Source organism: Bos javanicus, chromosome 20 (assembly GCF_032452875.1).
Source record: "Bos javanicus breed banteng chromosome 20, ARS-OSU_banteng_1.0, whole genome shotgun sequence".
Lineage (NCBI taxonomy): Eukaryota > Metazoa > Chordata > Mammalia > Artiodactyla > Bovidae > Bos > Bos javanicus.
Genome location: NC_083887.1, coordinates 12171963 through 12186534, shown reverse-complemented (window position 1 = coordinate 12186534; position 14572 = coordinate 12171963).

Below are 14572 nucleotides of genomic sequence, written 5' to 3'. Positions count from 1 at the left end.
TGGGACTGATTGAAGGATAACTAAATTAATTAGGAAAGAAATTTACTATTTTTGATGAGAAAATACTTGAAGATACAGGAAATACTTGAAGTCCTGTGTTTTGTTTTTTTTTTCACTCTCAAATCCTAGACATTTATGTGAAGACTCAGCACATTTTCTTCTGGGCGTTTGCGTGAATGGGGCCTGGTACCTGGCAAGATCTAGGTCCTTTGCTGTTTACTCATGGTAAAGCCAAGTGCTATTCTTAAAAATAGTTGATCTATCAAGTTTAATGCAAATTCCCTTTGCATTAAATGGGATTCCCGCTCTGTAACCAGTAGATGGATGCAATGGTATATGTTTAGTTCATTCCAGCTTGAGTTAAATCTGTGGGCTTCCCCCGTGGCTCAGCGGGAAATCATCCTGCAGTGCGTTTGCTATAGGGAGGTTTTACAGCTTAAAATTCTATCCCAAAGCATTGTGGTCTCTGTGGTCTGTTTTAGGATCCCTCCTTCAGTTTATTGCAGGAGTTTTGTATATGTCATTTGTTTCCTATTTTATGCTGTTCCAAATTGTAAACACGCCACAAGTAATTTCCCTTTTTCTTCTTCAAAACCTTGTTTATTTTCTTTGGAATGCTTACAAACACATCTTGATGTTCTGAGGAGCTGTCACTTACATGCTGTCTGGGATCACACTGGCTTTGACCGTGAGAATTGGCATCTTGGAGATCTCATGAGAAAGGGCTCTCCATCAACATTCCAGACCTGGAAAATGCCATCCCATTGCCCCATCGAGTGAGTGTGGGCCACACTGAGACAGAACGGGGCATATTCTGTGATTCTTTGATGATGTGGATGAGCATTTTTTGAGTAACTTTTTATTTGGGCACAATGTTAGATTTATAGAGAAGTTGCCAAAGTAATACGGAGAGTTTCCGTGCACTCCTCACCCAGTTTTTCCTATTGTTAACATCTTACATTACCACAGTACATTTGTCAAAACTAACAAGCCAACATTGTTACAGTACTATTAAGTAAATTCCAGAGTTTATTTGTATTTCACAAGTTTCCACATTAATGTCCTTGTTCTGTGCCAGGATCCAATCCAGGGCACCACGCTGCATTCAGTTTTCATCTCCTTAATCTCTTGTCTGTGAGTTCTCAATCTCTCTTTGCTTTTTAGGATCTTGACAGTCTTTTGAAGAGATCTGGCCAGGTCTTGTACCAGTGTCTCTCGTTTTGGACATGTCTGACGTTTTGTCATTAGTTAGACTGCGGTTAAGGGATTTTGGAAAGAAAACCACAGAGAAGGTACCCCCTCACCAACGTGCATGTTATTGGGGGTACATGTTATCAACATGATTTTTCACTGATGAGGTTAACCCTGATCATTTGGCTACGGGAGTATTAGCCAGGTTGCTCCACTGTAAAGGTATTATTCTCCTTTTCTATACTTCAAACTCTGTTTGTTGGATGCAAATCACCAAGTCCAACCCATGCTCAAAGCGGGAGGGTTTAAGCTCCATTTCTAGAGGGATATCTACTTATAGTTGTTGGAATTCTTCTATAATAAAGCACTGGCCCCTCTCTCCTGAATGATTTTTAGAGATGTCAATGTAAGGGAAGTTTTCTGAAGCAGTGAGGGGTCTAGTGCTGGGTGTTTGGGAGAACTGTAATCTTTGATCTTCCCACCTACTTCCTTGAAAGCATTAGGATACGTGAGAAGTTTGCTCAGGCAGTCACTTCTACATCACCCAGACAATAGGACCACATGCTTTAGATCCTCTGGGGCATTTTTCCAAGCATGTTTCCACCATATGCCCACTTAGAACCTGCCTTACCCTTTAAGATCATGCCCCTGGTACCTAGGGCCCTGGACTTTTCTGCTCAAATGAACTTCCATGGTCTTCTTTTCCAAGTCTGAATTCAGAAGTCATCCTGGGTCACTGACATAGAAACTTCTAGGCCTGAAGGGTGGCCAAATGACTGCTGTGGATGGAGCCTGGCCTTGCAGCCTGGATGTCCGCATGTGTGGACAGAGATACAAGACAGAGCTGGATTTGGAGTGACCAAGTTTGGGAAGAGGGAAGTCCACAGGTTAGAGGTTGAAGTTGGTTCTCCCCTAGATGCCATCCTCCGATGTTCTGGTACAAATTCTGAGAATTCTACTTTGAAATCTGACCATCCAAGTTGTTGAAAAAGAATATCTGTTAAGGTAGGTGACTAGAACATATCTAATAGCTTGCTTCTGTGAGTGATGATTCAAATATATGGCATGTGTCCTCTATTTACACTCTTGCCCTAGGCTCTGAAAATATTTGAGGCATACCTGTTTATGCACAAAGTTGCATATGAGAAAATGTTGGAGCTATTGGCTATAATCTGCTCCCCAGCTCCAGCACTCTGGAATACCATGCCCTCCAGAAAACAGCTAGCACTGTGTCTCTGGGGTCTTCCCTTAGGACACAGTTTAACTTCTTTGAAAGGCATGAGTGGAGAGGCTTCTCTGCTGTCATCACAGAGGACTTGTCTTTGCTTTCATCTACCTAAAATCTCCTTTATCCGCTGACATCTTACTCTCACTCTTCCTCACCTATCCAGCACTCTATTTTCTAAAGTTCTACTGTTTTCCATGAAGATTTCCTTGATTCCACAGATGCCTTCTTCAAAAATATGATATTGTTACTGATTTGTAGCTGTGGGTTTCCACAGGTCACTGCCCTTTTCCTCTGGAAACTTTGAGTGCAGTTCTAATACAAGACTGTCAGGTTTGAATGAGCAGTAGCTCCTGAACTAGGGGTCTGCATGGCCCCAGCTCTAGGGTCTCCCAAGTTTTAACTGAGAACTCAGCATGGTTTTACACTCTATGTGCTAAGTACATTATATTTTAAGAGTCTATTTAAAAAAGATGTATATTAGAGCAGGGCTGAGAGAAATGCTTAAGAAAAGTGGAAATAGATGGTTACTCAGTAATCATTATTGATTCTTTCATCAAATCATGATTTTCTCCTAGGTTTATTAGAATATTTTCTGTAATTCATCTGCAGTCACTTATCTGACTCAAAAGCTCATTGAGGAAAAGATGAGAAGCTCTAGGATTTCCAGTAACCCTAGGAGGTGCAAGAGCCCTGCAGTATTGTCTACTCAAAGAGATTTATTTGCTCTTAGAGGTCACTTTTCTTTTTCAACCATGCATGGCACCTCAGCTCTCCTCTTTCTTATAATCTGTTTTTTTTTTTTCTTATAGTCTGTTTTTTTTTTTTTTTTTAAGTACCTATAAAAGAACTGCTTTTCATTGTTGTGATGAAGCCAACATCCACAGAAGGCAAGGGGACCAGAGAATGATGTCCAGGTTGGAAGGGACTTGTCCTCCTTTTGGGCCCCTTCTAACTAATCAAGTATTAAAGGAATATTATTCTTCCTAATTGTTTTTTAACAGTTTTCCTTCTCTAAAGATAATATATTCTTTTCCATGTTTCTAATTGTTGCTTTTGGAAATTAGGTCACCATGTCTATAAAAGAACATACTTAAAGGAGCAGAAAAAGAAATCAGGGTTTTAAAACAGAGATGTGAAATGATTTCATCATAAAAATTCTATAGCAGGGGTCCCCAACCTCCAGGATCTAATGCTTGATGATCTGAGGTGGAGCTGGTGTACTAATAATAGAAATAAAGTGCACAATAAGTGTAATGTGTTTAAATTATCCCCAAACCATTCTCCCCACCCCTCCACCCCTACCCTGGTCCATGGAAAGATTGTCTCCCACAAAACCGGTCCCTCCCGACTGCCAGTTTGTGTGGGGGCCTGTGTTGGCTTTCACTCTGGTGAGACGGGAGCTGCCAGAAGGGTTTGAGAAGAGGCATGAGAAGGCATGACTTGTGTTTCAAAGGGTTGCTCTGGGTGCCTGTGCAGAAGGGCCCAGGTAGAGCAGGAAGAGAAGCCAATGGCCAGTCAGCTCAGGAGGCTGCCGCAGCAGTCACGTGAGGGGTCATGGGAACGGGCCAGTGTGGTTATGACACAGATGACGAGAAGAAGGCAGATTCTAGAGATATAATTGTACATGTGTGTATATATGTACTTCCTACTAAGCAGTTTACTGAGATATACCGTGCAGTTCATTAATTTAAAATCTACAACTCAAGGGCTTTTAGTATAGACAAAGATTTATGCAACCATCTCCACTATTGACTTTAGAACATTTCCATCATTCCTAGAAGAAATCCTGTACCCCTTAGCCATCATCCCTCAATCTCCCCTCAGCCATAGCAACCCCCATCATGTTCTGTCTCTATAGATTGGCCCATTCTACATATTGCATACACATGGAGTCAAGCAATCTGTAGTCCTTTGTTATGGCTGGCTTCTTTGACTTAACAATGTTTTCAGCCTGGATATATTTTGATAGTAGCATTGAGAGAATTTGCTGACTAGGTTTTTTTCTTTTTTTTTTTTTTGAGTGGCCGAGATGAGGAAAACTGTAGGAGGTACAGGTTTGGGAGATTATCAGGAGTTTAGTTTTAGACATGCTATTTGAGATGTCTGTTGGATATTTAAGGTGAGAAGGTGAATTGGCATTTGATAAATGATTTAGGAGTCCAGGAGAGGAGGTCTGGCTAAAGTTAAAAATTGGAGAGCCATCAGCTCATACATGTAAATTTTCTCTTAATGAGATTGGTAGTTCCTGGAGGTGAAAGACCATTTTATATACTGATGCCCTCCAAGTTGGGCTTCCTAGATGGTGCTAGAGATAAAGAACCTACCTGCCAATGCAGGAGATGTAAGAGATCTGGGTTCAATCCCTGGGTCAGGAAGATCCCCTCGAGGAGGGTATGGCAACCCACTTCAGTATTCTTGTCTGGAGAATCTCAAGAATAAAGGAGCCTGGCAGGCTATGGTCCATAGGGTTGTAAAGAATCAGACACGTCTGAAGTCAGACATGACTTAGCATGCATGCATGCCCTCCAAGTTACAGGGATCTTCCTTACAAACATCTCATGTTCATAGTAGTGGACTATTACACAGAAGCTGGCCCAGTCTCCATTTTTACCAACCCGGAGGCTCAGCCCATGTGACAGATTCATGGGAGGGAGCTGCTCGAGCCAACTCTTTTAAGACTATCCCTTTGTCTACTTCCACAACGTCAGGGGTGCTCAGCCTGGAACCCTGGAACTGTTCTCCTTTGCTCATTCTTTGCACCTTGCTTTCCCAACCCATGACTTTCCAACCACTGACTCTCTTTCTGCTTTGTCTTACTCTTAGTATTTGATGGAGCAGATCATCTTCTCAAGTGCACCAAGCCTTAGGTTATCACATTCCAATTCTCCACCTCACTATCTTGTTGTAGAACAACCTGAAATGACTCACTCTAGTCAGCCAGCCTGTGGCCTTCTTACATGTTGCTCCTTTCCTCCAAGGCAGTTTCTCAGTCTCAGCACTATTAATGTTTGGGGCAGCATTTTGAGTTTTCATTATGGGGAGTTGCCTCGGGCATTGTCGGATGTTAAGCATGTTCCCCGGTCCTTAAACATCAGATGTCAGTACTGTGTCTCTGGAGAAGGCAATGGCACCCCACTCCAGTACTCTTGCCTGGAAAATCCCATGGACGGAGGAGCCTGGTAGGCTGCAGTCCATGGGGTCGCTAAGAGTCAGACACAACTGAGCGACTTCCCTTTCACTTTTCACTTTCATGCATTGGAGAAGGAAATGGCAACCCACTTCAGTGTTCTTGCCTGGAGAATCCCAGGGACAGGGAAGCCTGGTGGGCTGCCGTCTCTGGGGTCACACAGAGTCGGACACGACTGAAGTGACTTAGCAGCAAGCAGCAGCAGACTTAAGATCACTTTCATTTTTCTTTCTCTCTTTTATTTTCTCCTTTCTTTTTTCTCCCTCTTCTAAATTCATCTGTGAGCCACAACAAAAATGAAGACACCCCTACATGTTTTGTAGTAGAAGGGAAAATGAGACATTTTAATAAACTATCATGAAGAATCAGTGCTACCCATCTGGAAAGCTCTTAAAAATATACTAAAGGCCATCTCTGCAATATCATCTGTTGCTACCTCCTGACTGTGGCCTGATGTAAACTATTCGTTAAGCACCAACATTGGGTTGGATAAAAACCCATTTGGATTTAATTTAACACTGTAGCTATTGATTAGTAGTTTTCTAAGAGTGTGGCTTCCCACTCTTGAGGTCCAGCCTGGAAACAGTGAGAACCAAAGGGGTTGTTTGGGGATCACACACTTGAAGTTCCAATAAATGACTTTGAAATGAACTCTTGGGAAACAGAGTTCATTCTAAGCTGGTGACAGCATCTGCTTTTTATGACTGACTGACAGCACAGAGTCAGTGTGCAGAGACTGGAAGTGAGATTTGTCAAAGTGAGGGTGTTCCAGTGTGGCTTTAAACCAGCTTTGTTTCTAGCACACGAGATGGAGAGTTGAGAGGAACTGTGTTAAAAGTAGTTCCTGGCACCACCCAGCAGCATCCATTACATTTTTCAGTAAGTGCTGCTTTGCTAGATATTGTGAGGAGTTAAAACAGACATCATGGTCCTTAAGTAGTATTCTGTTTATTAAAGCAGGCAAGAAAAATAGGAAGAATGTACAGAAAATGCAAATATATGTAACTGCATTGATGTTGCCATCACCCTGAGAGCTGAATAATTGTTGCCAGTGGGGACAGGATGAATAAGGAGAGCCAAGTGGGGTCAGTCAATAACCACCCAGAATGAATTGCTCATCAGAAGCGAAGCTAGCACAGACTGATAAATAACAAGGTTATTTGGTCTGAAGAAAACCTGCTTCCTCTCAAGTCGGTAATTATATCAATACAGAGAAAAAGACAACTTGGCTTTTGCTGGTTTACGGCCAGATGATGTTGTAAATCAATTACACGTTCGCAGGCACCCTCTCCTACAGTTGCCTGGCAGGGTACAGGCAGCAGCTGATCCCCAGTTGCAGTGCCTGAGCAGCTTAATGACTGCCTTTGTACCTAGCGTGTGTCTGTGGAGGAAGCCTGGGCTCATGTCTATGTAGAGCCATGCTTGCAGACGTACCGTGCCCACTAATTACCTGGGGATCTTGTTAAAATGCAGATTCTGATTCAATAGGTCTGGGGAGGAGCTTAGGAATCTGTTTCTAATAAGCTCCCAGGTGATGCTCATCTGTGGAACATCTTTTGATCAGAAGACTACTGGGGAGAAAGAGAGTCCATCAGGGGAGAGAGAGAAGTGAAATCGAAAGAAGTGAGAATAAAAGTAAGCAATGTGCGGATTTAGTCTCCTCTCCAATCCCTCTTGTTTTGGATTCGTCTCTTTTCTCCCTTCGTGGCTCTTTACGTAACCCCCTGTATACACACTTGGCCAAGGGATCCTGATTCAGTGGCTGTGGGCTGGAGCCTGGGCACTAGGATTTGTAACCAGATGATTGGCTCCTCAGATGACTCTCACATGCAGATGGATTTGAGAGATGCTGATTAATCATCTTTTAAGAACTACTTACTGAGCTTGTCTTAATTCAACACATAGATTTATTATATGCAATTAAATTAATAAATGATTTTTGTTGTTGATCACCTGCATCTAATATGAACCGGAGTTTGTCTGTGTCCAAATTTGGATGCTCCGTGAGACGCAAGGTGCCAGCACTTCTCTCTTGGGCCCCTTGGGCCTCACAGCAGCTTCCCATTGCTACTGCTCCTTTGGGTTCTCGACAGCCTGTCGGAATCAAGACGCAGGATTCTAGGCCCCTGTTTCAGACCTAAGGAACTAGAACCTGCATTTTAATAGGAGCCCCACTTACATGCTTGAGCACTCCCTTTCTTATTTGTTATTTGTCTGTTCCTTGCTATGAGCCACCGGGGCTCAGGGCACCTGTGTGCCACTGGGGAGAATGGAGATGTCTGCTTTCCTTTCACCAGCTCTTCCCTCTGGGCCCATTCTATATTTTTAAGTCTATGAGATGACGGTGCAGCATCTTTCATCTTATGAAATCTTGCGCTTGTGGGGTGGAAATCTTTCTCTTATGAAGTCAAGTTTCTGGTTAGATGAATTTCCTTTTGGGTTTGTGCTGATTTCTTAAATGCCAGGGTTGGTTGGGGGCAAGGGGCATTCACTGAAATTCGCTGTCAGGTGGGTGGGTTCTCTATGTCTGACTGATTCTGGTTCTTATGGGGCATCTTGCATTCTAGTCACAGGGCTTCTGCTCAGAGATGGATGGCCTCATAATCACAACACTTTGAGTTCCCATTGGTGGCTCAGACAGTAAAGAATCTGTCTGCAATGCATGAGACCTGGGTTCAATTCATGGGTAGGGAAGATCCCCTGGAGAAGGGAATGGCTATCCACTCCACTATTCTTGCCTGGAGAATTCCATGGACATAGGAGCCTGGCGGGCTGCAGTCCATGGGGTCGCAAAGAGTCGGATGCGACTGATCGACTAACACTTTGGGTTTCTGTTACTCCTTTCTAGAATATCATCTTGACAGCCCAGGTTTCATAAGTGTCCCATTGATGAATGGAAGTATCTGTACTTGAAAATGAACACGCCAAAGTCAGCTCAGACTATTTTTCTCCCTGCAGCTTCCTGTCATTTGTGGTGTTCTCTTCATAAACCACAGGGCTCGGCAGTAACTCGCGGCTGTTTACAGAGCTCCGGCAGCAATTAAATCAAATTGGATCTGCTCTCTTAGTATGGTGAGGAAATAGACTGACATCCATTATGTACAGGCTGGATGTTGGGGGGGAACAAAAACAATTCTTGTCAGTTTTGTACATGTTCAAGCTCGGGAACATGTAAAGGAAGAGAAATCTGTGTGGAGTGAAAACAGAGGGCTATGTCACAAGCAGAATTGCTGCTGGAACTCAGCGGTGTTGGGCTGGGAAGAGAGGAGAGGAGAGGCCGGATCTCTGTGGTGGGGATGAGGGGAGCACGCGTAAGTGGACAGACACACGCCCCTTGGGGTGTCCTGGCCGGATGGCAGTTAGTCTGCCCTTCCTGATGTCCCAGAGACAGCCTGCTCTAAAAGGCGCCCCTGCCCTGCCTTCCACCCTGGTCCTGCTCCATCCTGTAACTCTCGTGTATTTCTTCACGAGGTTAATCACATTCTGAATTAACCCTATTTATTTATTTGATTACTTACTGTTTTTCCTTCCCACTGGAGTCTTAGCCACCTGAGAACAGGGATCTTATTTGTCTTGCCCATTGCTTCATTCACCATGAGTAGAGGCCATTAGGAGCTGTATTAATTTCCTGTGGCTGCCATAATAAGCTACCACAACCTGGGTGGTTTCAAACAGCAGAAATTTACTCTCTCCTGGTTCAGGAGGCCAGAAATCAGAAATCAAGGTGTTGGCAGCGTTGGTTCCTTCTGGAGGCTCCGAGGCACAGCTTGTTCCCTGCCTGTCTTCTAGCCTCCAGTGGTTGCTGGCAGCCACTGAAATTAGTTCCTTGGCTTGGAGCCACATGCTCATTCGGGTGCCCGCCTCCATCCTCATGTGGTCTCTTCCTCTTGTGTATCTCTGTGTGTTGTCTCCTCTTCTTGTTAGGACGTCAGTCATTGGATTATATCTACAAAGAGGCAAAAGAAGAGGTAGCAGAGGATGAGATGGTTGGGTAGCATCACCGACTCAATGGACATGAGCTTAGGCAAACTCTGGGAGATCATGAGGGACAGGGAGCCCTGGCATGCTTCAGTCCATGGGATTGAAAATAGTCGGACACAACTTAGCAACTGAACAACCACAAAAGACAGTCTTTCCAAATAAAGTCACATTCTGAAGTTCTGTGTAGACACGGATTTTTGAGGGACACTGTTCAACCCTCTACAGGTGCTCCACAAACTTTGTTGAATAAATGAGTCATGGGAGGTTTCCATTGACCTTCAGGTGTAAGTCCCAGAGGAAAGAGTGGACAAAAAGAAACAGGGGGGCTACCTGTGATTCTAAACAATCTAGGAGACAGTTCAATCTTAGCTGCTGAGGACAAAAGCCCAGTGTTCTCAGGAATACTCCCGTAGAAAGACACTGGAGAAAAGACTTAATTTTTTTCCTATGAAAGCTTGGTGGATTTCTAGGTAGGGGCCATCATGACATTCGCAGGGCTCTGGGACTAAGCTCCTCACATGTAACTGGGGGTTCTGACACTGGACCCAGAGCTGTGCTTCTTATGAAACTGAATGACCTGGGGGCACCAGCAGGGAAAAGTTCCAAGGAAAGTGGGAGCATCTTGAAGAAGTATTCAAATTTAAAAGTGTTTTGAAAAAGTACCAGAATCATCATGATGAGAAAAATAAGAATGTGCTTGGATTTCATTATACTGTGATTTAAGTTTTCTTTTGAATTTCATATCTGCTGGAGGCACTAGAATATTCTCAGCGCTCTCCAATGGGTTTAATCCAGCCCTTAGGGAACCTCAGTATCTCTTTCTAAGCTGTTGGCAGTTTCTGCTAGAGGTTTAAGTAGATTTCTCATGTCTGTAACTTGGATCACGCAAGATAAAGCCCAAAGCAGGTTTAAGACACTGAGGAATCGAGAGGCCCTGCCTCATGACATGGAAGTGACCTTTCTTTAGCCAGAATGGCATCTCTGAGGGATATTGACCAGAAAAAGGAAAGAGGAAAATGTGTTCTGGTGGAGACACCAGGGATGCCATACTACTTGAAGTCCAATCAGAGGAGAGCATCATCTCCTTCCCTTTCCCCCTAACATCTTGTGGGGGCACTGAGACACAAGCTGCCCACCCCCTAAGCAGGGTCCTGCTCTGTGGATCTTGGGATGGGTGATGTTCAATAGCCTGCTGGAGATTTTCTTTCTGCATTGTTGTTCCTTTGAGTATCCCCCAGCCTGTCTGTAGTTAGATATTCTATCTTGGTCTCAACCATTCTTGAAGGCATTAAAGCTCAGCTCAGGGAGTAGTATTTCAAGGAGAAAGGCAACAGTCTGGACAACTGGTAGTGAGTTGGCAAGTAAAGTTGGCAAGCGCAAATGATGAGCTGAGTTGTCGAGAAACAGGAGGCTGCCTGAAGCGCAGGTGACAGTCAGGATGAATCTCTGTGTGACGTGCAGGCATCTCCAGAAAGATTCAGAAACAGTTGAGGTAGGAAAATTCCTCCCCAAAGTAGGCTTCTTAAAGTTCTGCAGAATGGGTTTTCAAGCTGCTGAGTGTTAAAGGTAACACTGACTTGTGACAGTTGAGGAGATAGGAAACCTGGATTCTACACTCTAATTTATATTCACCCAGAGTTGTTGGCTTTTAACTTTTGCTATGTCCTGATTGAAGCTGTCTGCTGCTGTTAGATATTTTTCTCTCTTATTGGTATTTAGTGTCCATGGTGACTTTTCAGTTGATCTGCGCCTTGCTTATAAGGTACCACATCACCACCACTGCCCTGGCAGAGTGTGGTTGAGCTGCAGAACCTGGCAGCCAGGCTGAGCAGTGCTGTGCGTGGGGCCTGTGTGGAACTGGGGCTGTGCCAAGTCCTGAAAGGCAGACAGTCGTGTTCACTCACAGAAGTGCCGGCTGTGGCCAGGCATTGCATGGGAGAATCATTAGCATGTGATTTTTTTAAAAAGTGTCCCTTAATTCAGAGTGGCTGTATTTGTTTTTGTGTTAATAACTGACAATGTCCTATTGGGTGGACTCTGGAAATAAATGTTTCAAATCACGTGTCCTCTTAGAAAAATGACTGGAAGCTTGCACACAATTGCATTGTGTGGTTATCATGCTTGGGAGTAAAGTGAAAGCCTGGTGACTGACCTGCTCCCTTGCCTTCACACGAGGACGTTTGCTCTGTTCCGGGACGAGGGAGGTCCTCACCCATGCAAAGGACCCTGTGGATGCCCAGTTACTCCCAAGAACCCCCTCTGCTTCAGAGTTGATGACATCTTCTGCTCCCCAGCAGAGGGTTGAGCTTGAACTTTTTATGGGCCCTGATAGCAGCTGGGGATTCCTCTCCCCCTCTGTTTTCCTGCCACCCACAGCCTCCCGAGAGGCAGGATAAAAGAGAGTGTTGTTGCTTTTCCTTTCTTCTCTGACTTTGATTTTCTATTCCTCCTCTGTGTTTCGGAAAACAGTAAAACAAGCAAACAAATAAGATAGAGCTCAGTCCCCTCTGAGCTTTGCTTTCCTTCCTGGTCTCCCCTGCATCAACTGCCCTGCCCCCATGGTTCTGCTCCATTTCCCTGCTGGATTTCTTCTCAGTTTCTCCTCTTTCCTCTTTGTACTAGTTAGGATTTGAATTTGGCTGCTTCAAAGCAGAACAAATAACAGTGATTCAAACGAATGAAAGTTTGAATCTCACATGAAAAGATGTGCTGGTCGGTGATCACAGGGACCTGGGCTTCTAGCTTGTCCCACCCTCTTGCCAGGGAGTTACCTGGGTTCTCCATTGTTGACACTTTGTGGCCCGCACATCTGAATTCACTCCCAAATAGAGGGAGAAGGAATATATAGGGATACAGCACCACCTGGTAGGTCCTGGAAAATTGTCCTCAGCACTTCTACTTGCATGCTTTTGACTACATCTTTTGGCTACAAGACAGATTGGGAGAGGAAGTCTCTAGCTGGTGACCAAGCATTCCGCTAAAACCAAGGGATTCTGTTATCAAAAGGAGAAAGCAGAGAATGATATGAGGGGACAAATACCACTCATGCTGTTAAATTACATGCTGGAAAATGATAGAGGGTTATGATAAAGCAGATTAGATTCAAAGTAGCTAATGGAAAAGAAGAAGGAAAAAAATGTTCAACTACTCCAGTAAGTCCAAATATATTAGTCCCCCAATCATGCCCTATAAATACACAGACCCTAGAGCAGCCTCTCAGCACTTCTTGTGAAAAGTGAAAGCATTAGTCCCTCAGTTGTATCCGACTCTTTTCGACCCCATGGACTGTAGCCCACCAGGCTCCTCTGTCCATGGAATTCTCCAGGCAAGACTCCTGGAGTGCATTTCCAGTCCCTTCTCCACAGATCTTCCTGACCCAGGGATTGAACCCAGACTCCTTGATTGCAGGCAGATTATTTACTGTCTGAGCCACCAGGGAAGCCCCCTGCAGGTCTTACAGAGGGCAAAAAGAATTTCACGGCCATTTATGCTAAACCAACATGGCTCCCACCCAGCTCTCCCTCTCACTTGCTGTAAGACTTTAGGAAGTGACATAACGTCCCTGAACTTGAATTTCCACATCTATTAAGTGGGGACCGTAATACCTTCTTTGCTGTGATAGTTACAGATGATAATACGTGGAAGTTGATTCTTATGATGGTTGCAGCAAGGTGAGCTTGCAAGAAATGTTGGCTGGTGTAGTTTCCCACAAGATAAAAGTTGTTTTGGAAGCTGTACTGGATGTCCCTGAATTAGAATCCACAAACAGAAATGGCAATTGCTGATTCCAATGATGGCATTGGAACTCTGTGATGAGGACCTGGGGGGAGCTCCTTATGGAGCCTAAAGGAAGGATTCTTTTGGGTGTATTATTAGGTTAGATATTTCCAGAAGGAGAACTTGAAGGCAAGAAAATTGGAGGTGGTACAGGAAACACTGATAGGAAGTGGGGAAGTGAGAGAAGGGAAGGAAACCAACCTCATTAAGCAGATTACTGCTGTGTGCAGTGGGACACAATCTGCTGGGCAATTCTGGAGACAGTGTAGAAATAGCTCAGGTTATCCCACCTGAAGAGCTAGCCATCCACCAGCTTCCACCCGTTATGGGTAGAAGTCAGCTCCAGAGCCTATTAACCCCCTGGCACTCTGCCACTCCCTCTTCTGGCTCAGTAGGCCAGGGAAAGCCACCTGGCAAAGAGCCATAGGTGCATGCAGGTGGGAGCCACCGGGTTGGCTTGTGCTGAGAATATAGGTGAGATTCTCACAGAATGGCTTCTGCTGCACTGGGTGGCCTCACCCGGGGCACAGACCTTCCCCTGTGGTCTGAGAGTGAAGCCCGGGGGGTGAGAAGGCCCATCCTCTTCTTATAGCTCTGCTTCCACTCTGTTCAATAGAGAGTAATTCAGTCATTTTCTGTGTTTAATAAACAACCAGATCCCTTTGGTGACTGCTGTGAATCAGTGCCCAAGGATTTTGTTTTTCCTAAAACAAAGGTTGATGTGCAGTTAAGGTTGATGTACAAGGTTCAAGACCTTGTACCTCATGGATCAGTATAATCCAGCAGAAGGTGTTTCACGATGGTGACGTGGGAGGATTCTGCAGTCACCTCCCGCCACGGCCACACCTAATTTACAGCAAATCTACATGTGGAACAATCTCCTCTGGAAGAGGCCTGAAAACTAGCTGAGCAACCCCTTCATGTCTGCAAGGAAGCAAATGATGGGGCAGGCTGAGATGCAGTCCTGCCCGAAACACTACCCCGGGCATGACAACCCACCCTGGGAGGAACTCCACACCTAAGGGTTCTCCCTGAGGAGCAAAGGGTTTAGGCCCCATGTCAGGTGCCCCAGCTTTTAAGGCCTGAGCCTGAGGACAAGCCTCCAAACACCTGGCTTTGAAAACCAACAGGGCTTGTGTCCACATGACCAAAAGGGTTGTAATGAGCTGGGGAAGGGCTGGTGCACAGACTAAGTGGCCACGGCATGC